Here is a 14,358-nt window from a genome sequence, read left to right on the forward strand (position 1 = left end):
CACTCTACATAAAGGCTTCGCACTGCAAAACCTTGTCTCAGTTCCACAGACTTATCATATATATCATACTGGTGATAAGCCTTGTCTTTAATTAATTAATGTTTGTTTGTTGTGTGTTTATGTTTCGGTCATTATCTGTATACTTACTTTAATGTCACCCCCCCCCCCCCCCCCTCGAGTTCAAGACCGAATGAGAAATGTTTGTGAACAGTATTTCTGAAAGGTAGAAACCTCAAACACAATCCATCACCCTGGCCCATGTAAGCTATACAACTCTCCAATATTTATTTATAAATAGTAATTTTGAAAAAGTTATTTTCATACAATGAAACTAATTACAGTTGACAGTAATCTTTGAATGTTCTGTATCAAGATTTAAACAACGTTTTACATTGAAGTTTTAAAGTAATAATCTCAAACATTTTCATATAAATAAATGTCTATTTTGCCACTCTCTATCGCCAAGGGACATAAGACTATAGTGATTCTACCTATAACCAGTTCATGAATGTTTTTACATTTGCTGTTCTTGGCTATTCTAAACATTGATGTCTGGTAGGACATTCCCAGAAAAATCATCTACCACACAGGAAGAGATACGCTTTAAATCAGCAGCAGCAACAGCAGTTTGTTTGGAATGAATAGAAGATTAGTAGATAGCATGGATTTTCAAGCTGGAAAGCAAGTGAATATATAGTGCAAAACTATAGCAATGACAATTTATCACCAATAGCTGTTGCCAAAATAAACAAAAATGAGGATTGCCACTTTAATGATTACTTTGAGATACAGACTTTTGACCCTGTGTGATTCACTCTCAAGTACATTCTGTTTGGGGCGGCTAGGTGGTGTAGTGGGCAAGGCGCTCGCCACCAATGCAGGAGACGCTGGGTTCGAGCCCAGCTCTCCGCATTGCTATCAGCTTGGCTAGTCGTTCATACTAACACAATTGGCAGTGTTAGGGGTGGGAAAGCTGATGGGTGGGGATCGGACGTTGTGGACAGCGACTCCTACAGGTCGGTTGGTGCGCCTGCGCAGCAGAATCAGGAAGCGACGGGGGCGGCGTGTCCCTCCCACGCAGACCCCCGCCGCTGAGAGATCGCGCTGTGCAGGTGAAAAGATGCGACGGCTGCTTCCTCGAGTACCGGAGGGGACACGTGATGTAAGGCTTCGTCCACATTGCAGCCGGCTTGTGAGAGGCATGGCCTAACAGCGTTCGAGACAGGGGAGGGTAGAATTGGACGATACGAAATTGGGATGGGAGAAAAATAGAAAATGGGAGAAAAAAGTAGATAAAAAAAAGAAGTACATTCTGTTTGCCCACATCGCCATGGTGTGTATAACCTAACCATTCTGTATATTCTGGAAGAAAAAAACATTGGCGACTGAAATTCCAGGGCTGATATCCATCTACAGATTTAGTGTGCAGTTAATTTAAAGATATTTATCATGTTGGCTACTTTAAAATGCGGATAAGAGTGGAAGTCCTGTTATTCTGTTCTCAAAAAACCATTCCACAGTCCTATAGCAGCCACTGTGAGATCTGTATGCACTTTATATAAAACAAACAAAGAAGCCTGTTGCAAAGTGGAGGTTTTGCTAATGCTGTGAATGTGATCACACCATATAACCAACTCATTATTTAAACATCCGTTTTCCCTGCTGCAATATATTTTGTAAAATATGAGATTCATATAGATTGTGATTCATACAGTTTATTTTTACTGTGGTATAATGGTTTGGCATGTACATGTAATTGAAAATGAATTTTAAACTGTGTCAAGTCATTCTACTGTGTATATTGTACAAACTATAATAGATATAAAACACCAGATAAATACAATAAAATATGTCTTTACAAACAGAAAATAAGTACCAGCATTTATTTGTGGATAGTTTAGTCATGAATTCACAGACAACAGAATTTTGCTCCAAAATCAAGCAAAATCTTCATGGTGGAAATGGGCATGGCGATTTTCAAAGGGTGGGCACTAAACGGCCAAGCTGTAAAATCGAAAATCGCCATATCTTTGAATATTTATGATCACAAATTTGTTTTAATTCATCTTTATTTTAGGTTAGGGTGCAACGTGAGGTTTCCACTGAGGTTAAAGGGATCGTTCAGATTTTGGAATAGGAATAGTTTAGAAGTTGTAAGGTTAGGGTTAGAGCTGATTTAGAATATAGTTGTAGTGGAAATTTGCACTAGAGTTCACTTGTTTGTTGACTCCAAGAAGGACACACTGAATTTTCACAATGAGCTTCTACGGGGCGGTTAGGTGGCGTAGCGGAGATTGCGTTCGTCACCAACCCCGGAGCTGTGAGCTGGATTCGCCTGTTCGAGTCCAGCTCACAGCTCCGGGGTTGTCACCAGCTTGGCTGGCCGTTCACACTAATACAATTGGCTGTATTAGAGGGTGAGAGAAGCTGGCGGGGTGGGTCCGGGTCGTTGTAAACAGCGACTCCTACAGTTCGGTCTGGGCGCCTGCTAAGCGCGGATAGGACCTGAGTGGGATAGTGTGATCCTTCCACACGCTACGCCCTCTCAGGGAGGATCCGTGCTGCCAGGTGAAAAGAAGCGGTTGATTGGCTGGACGTGTGTCGGAGGAAGCACGTGATAGCCTCCACTCTCCCAGATTATCTGACTGTGGGGGGTAAGTGCGCAGCGACCAGGAAGGGGATTGGGAATTGGCATACGACTAACATTGGGATGGGAGAAAATCGGAGGAAAATGGAGGGGGAAAAAAGATAAAAAAAAAAAAAAAAAAAACAATGAGCTTCTACATGGTACCGTTTGGGCTTGTACCAGTGACATGGTATCACACTTGTGGTTTCAATTTATTGCAGAGTTTGGACAGCGAGGTTTTTAAAAGGTCCAGTACAGGACTTTGCTCCAGGTGGTGTTTGCCGATGATGGAAGGCGAACAGGACTCTGGCGGTGTTTGCAAGCAGCCCCGGTGAAGGTGAACACCACTGGAGACAAAGTCCTGTTACAGACCCCCAGCAAATCCCCCCGGTGGCATCCAGAATCCTGCCGACGAGCCATCGTAATGTCTGCCCCGGCTGCAGTTTGTTAGTTAATCTATTTGACTTTATTAAAAGGTGAAAGTCATGCAGTTGGAATCCAAAGCCCCATGTTGACTAAGCAGGTGTCAGTATTGAGCCAGATACAAACCGAGTTATCAGGATAATAATAATAAGGGTGGCTAAGTGGCGCAGTGGGCAAGGCGCTCGCCACTAACGCAGGAGACGCTGGGTTCGAGCCCAGCTCTCTGCGTTGCTTCCGGCTTGGCTGGTCGTTCATACTAATACAATTGGCAGTATTAGGGGGTGGGAAAGCCGGTGGGTGGGGATCGGACGTTGTGGACAGCGACTCCTACAGGTCGGTTGGTGCGCCTGTACAGCAGAATCAGGAAGTATCGGGGGCAGCGTGAGCCTCCCACGCGTTACTCCTCGCCACTGAGAGATCGCGCTGTGCAGGTGAAAAGATGCGACGGCTGCCTCCTTGTGTACCGGAGGGGACACGTGATGCAAGGCTTCGTCCACATTGCAGCCGACCAGTGGGAGGCATGGTCTAGCGACGTTCGAGACAGGGGAGGGAAGAATTGGATAATACGAAATTGGGATGGGAGAAAAATAGAAAATTGGGAGAAAAAGTAGATAAAAAAAAGAATAATAATAATAACTAGAGAGAGAAAGAGAGAGCAGAACCCTACAAAAAGGTATGGTAGTTTGATGGTACTTTTAGTTTTACAATGGTACCACCGGCCATTGTATACTAGGGATGCCCCGATCACGTTTTTTGCCACCGATACCGATCACCGATCGTCGTGAGCCATATCGGCCGATACCGATCCGATACCGATCGTTTTTTGATTAAAAGAAATTAAAATGTATTTTATATAATTATTATAATTTTTTTTTATAAAATATATATATTATATAATTAGACTTGTACTTGTATTATCTGCGAGACATCGCCACCACGCAACAAGCTCCACTGTCTGTGTGTACTCTAGTAGCCTCCAGCTACGGCCAGGATTCTCCGGCGCTGCACCTGGACCCTATTGGTATAAAGTTACTTAACTGTGCTCAGCAAGCCCTCAGCTCGAATACGCATCGAATCAGTGTTATAAGACATTGATATCAGGAGCTATCTGTAGCTACTGCTAGCCGGATATATAACGTTAATACAACGCCTCAGTGAATTATTTAGTTCAATGGGACATTTCGTTTTTAACAGTGAACTAACTTGCGCTAACGTGAGCTAACAGCTAACAGCTATCATACCTACCTACTATACTTGCTAGAGCGTTTGTTGATGTCAGGAGCTATCGGTAGCTGGCCGGCTAGATAGTTGACTGGGTCATTTTGTAACGGTAGCTAAGCTAACGTTAGCTCAGGGAGACCCGACACGCCGTCCTCCCGTGTCTCACTAGACTAGACCCGTGTTTACATGCGTGCGGGAGGGGCTGGACTCGAGAGCAGCCGCCGCACCACTGGTGTCTGAGACAGAACTCAGCGACACCGAGTGATCGGGTTTGACGATCGGTGAAAATAAAATATTATCACCGATCACCGATCGCATATTTATACTGAATATCGGCCGATAACGATCGGTGGCCGATCGATCGGGGCATCCCTATTGTATACCTAATTTTGTTATGGATTGTGTTGTCGAGGACCCAATAGCGGAACAGGACGAGGAGAGAATTATAGGCAGACGAGACGTGGAGCCAGGGGTGTAGTAGTAAAAAATAGGCTTTACTTCAAAAAGCAGCAACAGAGGTACACGACAAAATCACGGACGTAAAGGCACAGCCGAGCTGGCACAGAGAAAAGAGTAAACTGACAAATGAAAACCTAACTAAAAACAAACTGTGACACGAAAACAAAGAAGAGCAGCAACAAAACATGGAACACTAGAATACACTTACTACTTAATTGGAGCACGGAAGAATCAGGAACAGTAACATCAAACAGGAACATGGACATGAAACACAAACAATGAACCGACACAGGGAAGGGGGCAGACAAGACTGATATACACAGACTAATTGACACATGAGGGTGATTGGGAACGAGACACACCTGGGAAGGGACAGACTGAAACAAACTGGGGTAAAAGACTAAATAACAACACCAGACCAAAACACACCGGGGAACACACTAAAAGACAGAATAACCCTTAACAAAAGCACAGGAGCACAGAGGGTAACAGATACACAGGGTGGGACAGCAAAATGGGGAGAAAACACAGAAATACGGACATCTTCACAATACATAAATGGAGGAGTAATGGCAGCATCTGTCCAGTAGGTGGCAAAGGTGGGGGCGAGTGAGGAGCAGGGGAAAACCTCAGAACAGGGCAAGGCCCATAAGACCGCCCGGGGACGGGCAAGACGGGGGGCTGGGATCCAGGGAGGGTGAACACAGGGAGAGTCAGGGGGAAAAGGTCAGGATGAACAGGGCTAGGATGGGGGGCCCTGGGGCAGGGGGGCGGTGACAAAAACCCAGGAAGGGTATAGGAGAAGGGGGGCTGAGGAAAGGGGCTGGAGAGGGGGCTGGAGTAGGGGGACCGGGGAAAAGGACCAGTGGGACTGGGGCCGGGGACGGGGGGGCCGAGGAGAGGAGCGAGGGGAACTGGAGCAGGGGGGTGGGGGCGACAGCCCAGGAGTAGGACCTGGGGCCGGGGTCTCCCCTGGAAGGACGCGGGTCTCTCCAGGCGTAGACCTCGGCGCAGACCCAGACATGGGCCTCGGCGTAGACCATGGCGTAGACCACGGCGTAGAACTCGGGTGGAATCTGGCGTAGACCTCGGTGAAGAACTCGGTGTAGACCACGGTGTAGAGGCTGGGCCAGGCGTAGAACCGGACCCAGGCGTAGAAGCAGGGCCAGACGCAGAACCGGACCCAGGCGTAGAAGCTGGACCGGACGTAGAAGCTGGACCAGGCGTAGAAGCTGGACCAGGTGTAGAGGCTGGGTCAGGCGTAGAACCGGACCCAGACGTAGAAGCCAGACCAGGCGTAGAACCGGACCCAGGCGTAGAAGCAGGGCCAGACACAGAACCGGACCCAGGCGTAGAAGCTGGACCAGGCATAGAGGCTGGGCCAGGGACCTCCTCGGGGGTAGGAGTGGGACCAGGAGTAGGAGACACCGGCCAGGGCGGCGAAAACGACCTATGGCGACGGGACCCTCGTCTTCCCCTGGGGCTGTGGCATCGGGAACCCCGAACCCTGCGGCGGGCCAGGAGACTTCCCTCCCAAGGGTACGCCTGGGCCTCAGGGGAGGCACTCTGCTGCTCCGTGGCAGGAGCAACAGCCGGGTTGGCACCCAAGGCCCTGCTAGCTGAAGGAGCGACTCTGATAGTACTGATCCTGCAAGCTGAAGGGGCAGTCCTAGCAGGATAGGCTATACTGGCTGAAGGGGCAGTCCAAGGAACCGAGACCATGCTAATAGGGGCCATCGGGAACGAGCTAGCTGAAGGGGCAGTTCTAGCTGTAGGGGGTAGGCTAGCAGTAGGGGCTAAGGAGCCCACGCAGACAGCTCTCCTAGCCATCGGGAACGAGCTGGCTGAAGAGGCAGTCCTAGCCATAGGGAACATGGAACTGTGGGAGAGAGCTAGCAGAGAAAAAACACAAAAATCCCGGAGCGGCTCCAGGGAAAACAACCCTGCTAGCCGAAGGGGTGGTCCTAGCAGAGGGGAACATGCTATCAAAGCCGTGGAGGCCATGATTAGGGTGACCATATTTTGATTTCCAAAAAAGAGGACATGCTGGCCCCAGCCTCGAGATACTTAATGATACTTTGCACAATCGAAGCGGGCATGGCCACCTTCATTTCACTATGTCTTGTGTACTGTACTGTATGTGATGAATAAACCTCTTGAATCTCTACTCAAAGTTTACTCAAAGATGCCTTTATTGTTTTAACATATGCTTGGAAACATGCACCCAGAAAAGCGGCTATTTTTTTTAATACTTGAACTTGAGGACTGCATACTTTTTTTGCAAAGCTTATCTTTATACATTATGCGTATAGCACATGCATACGCCTGGTCTCTTTTGAAAGATAACATTCTGAAGTTTCGTACACAATAAAGGAAAATCACTTTTAGTGCTAATGAAATAGAGTAGCATATAGGTCTGAACTTGAGTTGAACGTGAACTTGTGTACTCACATTTTTCTGCAGTGGTTGCAATATCCCAAATTTAACCACATAACATGCGCCCAGAAAAGTGGCAATTTTTTTTAATACTTGAACTTGAGGACTGCATACTTTTTTTGCAAAGCTTATCTTTATACTTTATGCTTATAGCACATGCATAAGCCTGGTCTCTTTTGAAAGATAACATTCTGAAGTTTCGTACACGATAAAGAAAAATCACTTTTAGTGCTAATGAGTAACATAGGGCTGAACATGAGTTGAACTTGTGTACTCACGTTTTTGTGTAGTATAGTTGCAATATTCCAAAATAATATATATATTTTTTGTATAAGCTGGAAAACACCGCAAATCCATAGCCTGAAGGGACATGGGCCTGAAGGGACATTAACGTGTGTTGTCGGGCCTTACAAATACATTTTGATTTGATTATCAATAAGGTAGGATATCTGGAACACACAAACACACTATTTTTTAAATCACATGCCATGAAACTCTGGGACCTGGCTGAAATTAAGACTGCACAAATCATGTTTAAAGCACGAAACAATTCACTCCCGGGTAACATCCAAAAATTCTGTTATAGAGAGGGGGGGTTACAATTTAGAGGAGAGTCTAACTTCAAGAAACAGGCTGTTCATTCAACAATGTATGTATATTTCAGTTTGTAGAGTGAATATGAGTTGCATAAGATAATAGAGTGTGAAGGTATACTGAATACTGTATCTGTATGTCATGTATGTCATATGTTTTTTTTTATCCACTTTTTCTCCCATTTTCTATTTTTTCTCCCATCCCAATTTCGTATCATCCAATTCAACCCTCCCCTGTCACGAACGCTGTTTCTTGCCTCCCACAAGCCGGCTGCAATGTGGACTAAGTCATACATAGCACGAGTCCCCTCCGATACTTGAGGTAACAGCAGTCGCATCTTTTCACCTGCACAGCGCGATCTCTCAGTGGCGAGGAGTAACGCGTGGAAGGCTCACGCTGCCCCCGACACTTCCTGATTCTACTGCGCAGGCGCACCAACCGACCTGTAGGAGTCGCTGTCCACAACGCCCGATCCCCACCCATCAGTTTCCCACCCCCTAATACGGCCAATGTGTATTAGTACGGACGACCAGCTAAACTGAAAGCAATGTGGAGCGCTGGGCTCGTCTCCAGTATTCGTGGCGAGCGCCTTGCCCACTACGCCACGTAGCCGCCCATGTATGTCATATGTTATGATGAATTGAAAATGGGGGACCCTGATGTAAACCAGACGAAAGTCTTTCTCTGGTCTGCATCCCGTTAACAATTGTGTGTATTGAGCCGTACTGTATTGTACCCATTCTGCAATCTGTTAAAGTTTTCAATCAATCAATCAAGGGGGTAGGAATACATACGTTTACACTTCATTCTATACTCCTGCTTGTTTGTTTTTTAATCTGTTTATTACTTGTTTTTTATTATTATTTATTTTCAATTTATGTTCGAAATAAATAAACGCATTCATTCAAGATATTGTGTGAGTCTGGCCCCTCGCGGATCTCGCAGCTGTGCCCGCACAGTGCAATACTTCAATTCAGCCATTGGGTGGGTGGCGCTGCTGAGCAGCCCTCACAGCGCGGCCGTCAGCGCGCGGCCCTGAGAGCGCCGCTGGCTCTGCGGCTCTGCAGCTGCATGCTTCTCCGGGAGTAATCTGGCGAGCCATGTAAAAAGTCGCACGCCTGACATATCGGCATGTAACTCGAGAACCGAGGCACGGATTTTGGCGATTCAGATGGCATTCGAACGGCAACGAATAACGCTTTAATTCGCTAATTTATATGTTCGGCGAAAAATGCAGTCCCGAGCCTTCAGATGCTAGCAAAGGGCCGTGAAACTGAAAAACAATGAAACCCCGGACATTTCCATGAATTTATAAACCCCCCCCGGACAGGGCGTGAAAAGAGGACATGTCCGGGCAAAAGAGGACGTTTGGTCACCCTAGCCATGATAGCTGTGGGAGCTAACAAGCAGTGGGGCCAGTAGTACAGGCTGTCAAGGCCATGGAGGCCGTGCTAGCTGTGGGAGCTAACTAGCAGTGGGGCTAGTAGTACAGGCTGTCCAAGGCCTCCCTCGTCCTGTTCGCTGGGTCTAATTGAGGTCGGTTCATACTGTTAGGGATTGGTGTTGGGCAATGGCGGAGGACCCAAACACAGAACGAGGAGAGAAATAGGCAGAACGAGACGTGGAGCCAGGGGTGAAGTAAAAAATATAGAGCTTTACTTCAGCAACAAAACAAGGATAGCACAGCAATGGCTGGCAGGGGAGCATGTCTATGTTCCCCGGGTCATATGTTCCCTGATTGATTGATTGAAAATTTTAGACCACCAGCCCTGATTCCAAACTCTAACCTTAACCAACTTCAAAAGAAGGCCTAAGCTTAACCAGTTCGAAACAAGGCGGACATTAATAATATAATAAAAATGTATAAAATGTTCAATCAATTAATCAATCAATCAATCAGGGAACAGGGCTGGAAAGGAAAAACACAAACTAATCTACAAACAAACACTGACCAAAAACTAACTAACCACGAAAAACAAAGATGGTAACAAACTGAAAACTAACACTAGAAACACTTACTACAAAATACAGGAAGGAGTCACAGGATCCAGGAACAGAGTAACTGACAGAACATGACAGCAAACACGAACATGGCCATGAACACAAACAATGAACCGACACTGGAGGACAGGGAAAGCACAACAGATATAGGGGGAACAATTAACACATGAGACACAGCAGGGCAATCAGCTAAACGAGACACACATGGGGAGAGAGACAACCAGAAAGGAAACAGACACAAGAAAAGACTGAACACTAGACAGAGTAAACATAACAACAACCATACAACAACACAAGGAACTAACACTTAGAACAGACAAGGGAGCACCGGGGGTAACAGACAGACAGGGAGACTTGGCGGTCCCCGACCGCCAAGAACCTTGGTGTTGTCCTCGACGACCAGTTGAACTTCTCTGCTCACATCGCAGCGACGACCAGAACCTGCCGATTCCTCCTGAGCAACGTCAGAAGGATACGCCCCTTCCTGACAAAAGAAGCCACCCAACTCCTCGTCCAATCAACAGTCATCTCCCGCCTCGACTACTGCAATGCACTGCTCGCTGGCCTCCCGGCCACTGCCACTAAGCCTCTTCAACTCATTCAGAACGCAGCGGCCCGCCTGATCTCAAACCTACCGAAGTCGGCCCATGTCACCCCACTTCTTAGGGACCTGCACTGGCTCCCCATTGCTGCACGAATCCGCTTCAAGGCCCTCGACCTAGCATACCGTGCGGCAAAGGGAACCGCTCCTGCCTACCTCCGGTCAATGGTCTCTAACTACACACCCTCAAGACCCCTACGCTCTGCATCTTCTGGCCGCCTCAGACCTACTCCTATCCAAGCTCCGGGAGGGTCATCAAAGAGAAGTCGCCTATTCTCAGTCCTTGCCCCACAATGGTGGAATGAACTACCCACCCCAGTTAGGACAGCCGAATCACGTCCAATATTTCGCCGTCGACTAAAGACGCACTTCTTCAACCATTATCTGAATTAAAAAAAAAAAAAAAAAAAAACAATAAAAAAAATCTAACCCTAACTAACCGTACTGTCATGCACTTGTCCTAATAAACTAACCTACACTGTAGCACTCAACACTTTGATGAACATTGTTGCTCAGCTGATAGAGTTGTGCCCTTCCTGATGGCTTGTCGTACAGAACTTGTAAGTCGCTTTGGATAAAAGCGTCAGCTAAATGACTAAATGTAAATGTAAATGTAATAGGGAACTGACACAGATAAGATGGGAGGGACAAGGAATATCTAACCAGGGACAAATGAGCCAAGGAGTAGTGATGGTAACTCTCCAGTAGGTGGCAAAGGTGGGGGCGAGTGAGGAGCAGGGGAAAGTCTGTGCAAAGGTGGGGGCGAGTGAAGAGCAGGGGAAAGTCTGTGCAAAGGTGGGGGCGAGTGAGGGGCAGCGGAAAACCGCAGAACAGGGGGAGGAACAGGTGGACCGTTACAAATTTCCCACAGTAGTGTTATGGTACAAGCCATGTATCTGCCTTAAATAATAGCATGGTATAATCTAATTTAAACCATGATACTGATTGTAATATGCTAGTGACGAAAGAATGATGGAAATACCAGGATACTTTTTTGGGAATACCATTTTGTAAGGGAGAGGGTGTGGGAGTTTGTGAAGCCGAATTTGACCTAATGAAATATAATAAATCAATATAGCATAGATTTACGACATTACTTTTTTCAATGGCTGTGTGTGTGTGTGTGTGTGTGTGTGTGTGTGTGTGTGTGTGTGTGTGTGTGTTTACATCTGACCTTGCTATATACATTTTTGTCTTGGACCACCAAAGACCACCATGATGGATTTACTTTTCCTATCTGGAATTTTCTGAGATTTCCCTACGCCTTTTTCAAGTTTTGACTAATCTATATGGCTGCCATAATTAGATTTATTTTCTTTTGGCTGCCGTAGATTTTTTTGTCAAATACATTTTGGTGAGTTGTTTCTATACAATTCACTTATGACATTTAGGTAACATTAATGAACAAAGGGACAGCTACAGTATGTAAATTGTAAAACTATTTTTTTTTTTATTCCAGTCGATCATAATGATCATGATCATACTATGGAGAGCTCACTGCGTTGGAGAGAGAGGTAGAGAGAGGAGATCGATGATCTCTCTCTCTCTCTCTCTCACACAGCATTAAGTACCCCACATGGAATCCCAAGCAGATCAGACCTAGTATACAGTATATGAATAACTTCAGTACGAGTACAGCATATTTTGCATATTGTTAAAAGAGCCAAGGCTGGCTTGCGTAAATTAAACATAATTATGACTTACCATCAGAAGAGTTAACATTCAGCTGTCCACAGAAAAATAAATAAGTGTTTCATATCCTTTACTCCAGTAACAGTCCATGGGCATGTTGTATCCGTCCCCGTTGTTTGAAAAAGCAGGCATGATGATGGAAAGAAAAATACGCATTTACATGACTGCATCCAGCTAGCCATATAGCTTCTTGTTGTTGTTGTTGTTCTTACCGAACCAGCTAAAAGACTGAGTATAGCCTTAACCCTTCGAGAAGCTTTGTGGTCCAGGCTTGAACTTTCCATAAAAGCAGGGAGCGAAATTAACTTTTTGACTCACCGGCCAGTGGCGGGTAGATGGGAAGAGTGAGAGTCTACCCGCCAAGCATATTTCTTACCTGCCAATATATATTTTATATATACAATTTTTTTTTAAATAAAATATATATTATATAATCATACTTGTAGTTGTATTATCTGCGAGACATCGCCACATAAGTCAAAATGCTTGCTATCTGCAAACAGCTCCACTGTCTGTTTTGGCTGTGTTGCTCTTCTAGAAAAATAATCCTTTCAGGGTTGCCTATTGAAATACTGTACACTTTCCTACTGTACACTTTCCTGATTAATTGAAATGGGGGACCCTGATGTAAACAAGACGAAAGTCTTTCTCTGGTCTGCATCCCCTTAACAATTGTGTGTATTGAGCTGTACTGTATTGTACCCATTCTGCAATCTGTTAATAAAGTTTTCAATCAATCAATCAATCACACCTCCAGTACAGAAACATTGTTTGAGTTTGCGTGTCAGGTAGACCATTGATTGACAGTCGAGTCTGCCAATTACATCACATCGCTTGCACTCCGGTGCTGCAGCTGGACCCATTGCCCACCTCTGCTGTTGATAACGCTAGCCAAGTTATTATACACACAGATACACAGTGGGCCAGTGACTTTGGTGTAGGGGTGTAACAATGCATCGATCCTAAGGGGGAAATTCAACTGCATCGATTTGAAAATGTTAGAATAGATTATCGCAATTTTAATGTGTACACGTTATGTTATTGTCATGTCCGTTACAGCCAACACACCGACATACGCTACTGCATCAACGTTATGATTAACAAAGCAAGGCATTCGTTTTGTTGCATTAACGTTATATTACTATTGCTATCGATAAATCTAGGTGTTCTAAAATCTATTGCTATTGGTAAGAGAGACTATAATAAGTTGGTGTCTCGGAAAACGAGAGCCCTGATCGCGGAGTTTCAGGAAGTAAACAAGAAAAATGAGAGCTTCCGATTGGTCATTTGCTTTATTTCCCATGAAACCAGTCACTTCACTCTACTGTGATTGGACCGTTGGGCTTGAGTGCAATGTGGGACTTGTAGTTTTTTAACGATCTCGCAGCGGAGGAAAAAAAAGACGAGAGAGGCTATAATCTGTATTCGCACAGCGTGCGCGTAATTGATTTTTACCGTTCGCATACAAATATTTTTAGGGGCCTGCTTATGAACTACACGTCTACACGCCACACGGCGGGCAGCCCTCTAAGTGTCATGTGCCAAAGGTAAAAACAGACCGCCCCTGGCGGGGCGGCGGGCTTTAGTTTCGGTCCCTGCATAAAAGTGTCCATATAAATCAATTTAGTTAGATCCAACACTGTCTGAATGTACAGTATCACTATCTTGTGATTATTATCAATTTCCGACAACTACTAGCCAAGCGTATTTTCCTAGTAGACCCTCGAGGTGATTTGGGACGCGATGTCACGTGCCACTCTCAGCCAATAGAGTGACTACTTCGAGCGCTAGAGGAAAGCGCCCTCGGATATCGTATTTGACGGCGCTGATTGGATTAAATGTAGTTGCATTTTGCCCTGTGAGTTGCGCACTGACGGTGGAGCTGAGGTGGAGCGCCCATGAAAAGAGAGTGGAGGGGGCTAGGGGCCGGGGGATGAATAGGACACGCAAATTATTCTCTCTTCTTCTTTCCACCAGGGGGGGGGGGGGGGCCCTAGCGCCCTCTATGGACCAGCCGCCACTATTCACTGGCCATAAATCCACACACGTTTTTCCAGTCATCATAAGGCTTGGTAAATAGGCTCCAGGTAGGGAACCATGCCGACAAATGCACTTTAAAACTAACCTACATTCAAACACTCTTGACAACATTTGGTTGACTGGATGATAAAGATCATGGTGACTGGCCTTAATCGCAGTGCAAGCATAGGCAGACTATACCACTAGGGGGCCCCAGGGCAAGAATGTGCTATGCCCCTCCCTTATGTCCCTCAGGGGACATTGATTGATTGATTGAAAAGTTTAT

The sequence above is a fragment of the Notolepis coatsorum genome (assembly GCF_963971535.1).
Source record: "Notolepis coatsorum genome assembly, chromosome: 19".
NCBI lineage: Eukaryota > Metazoa > Chordata > Actinopteri > Aulopiformes > Paralepididae > Notolepis > Notolepis coatsorum.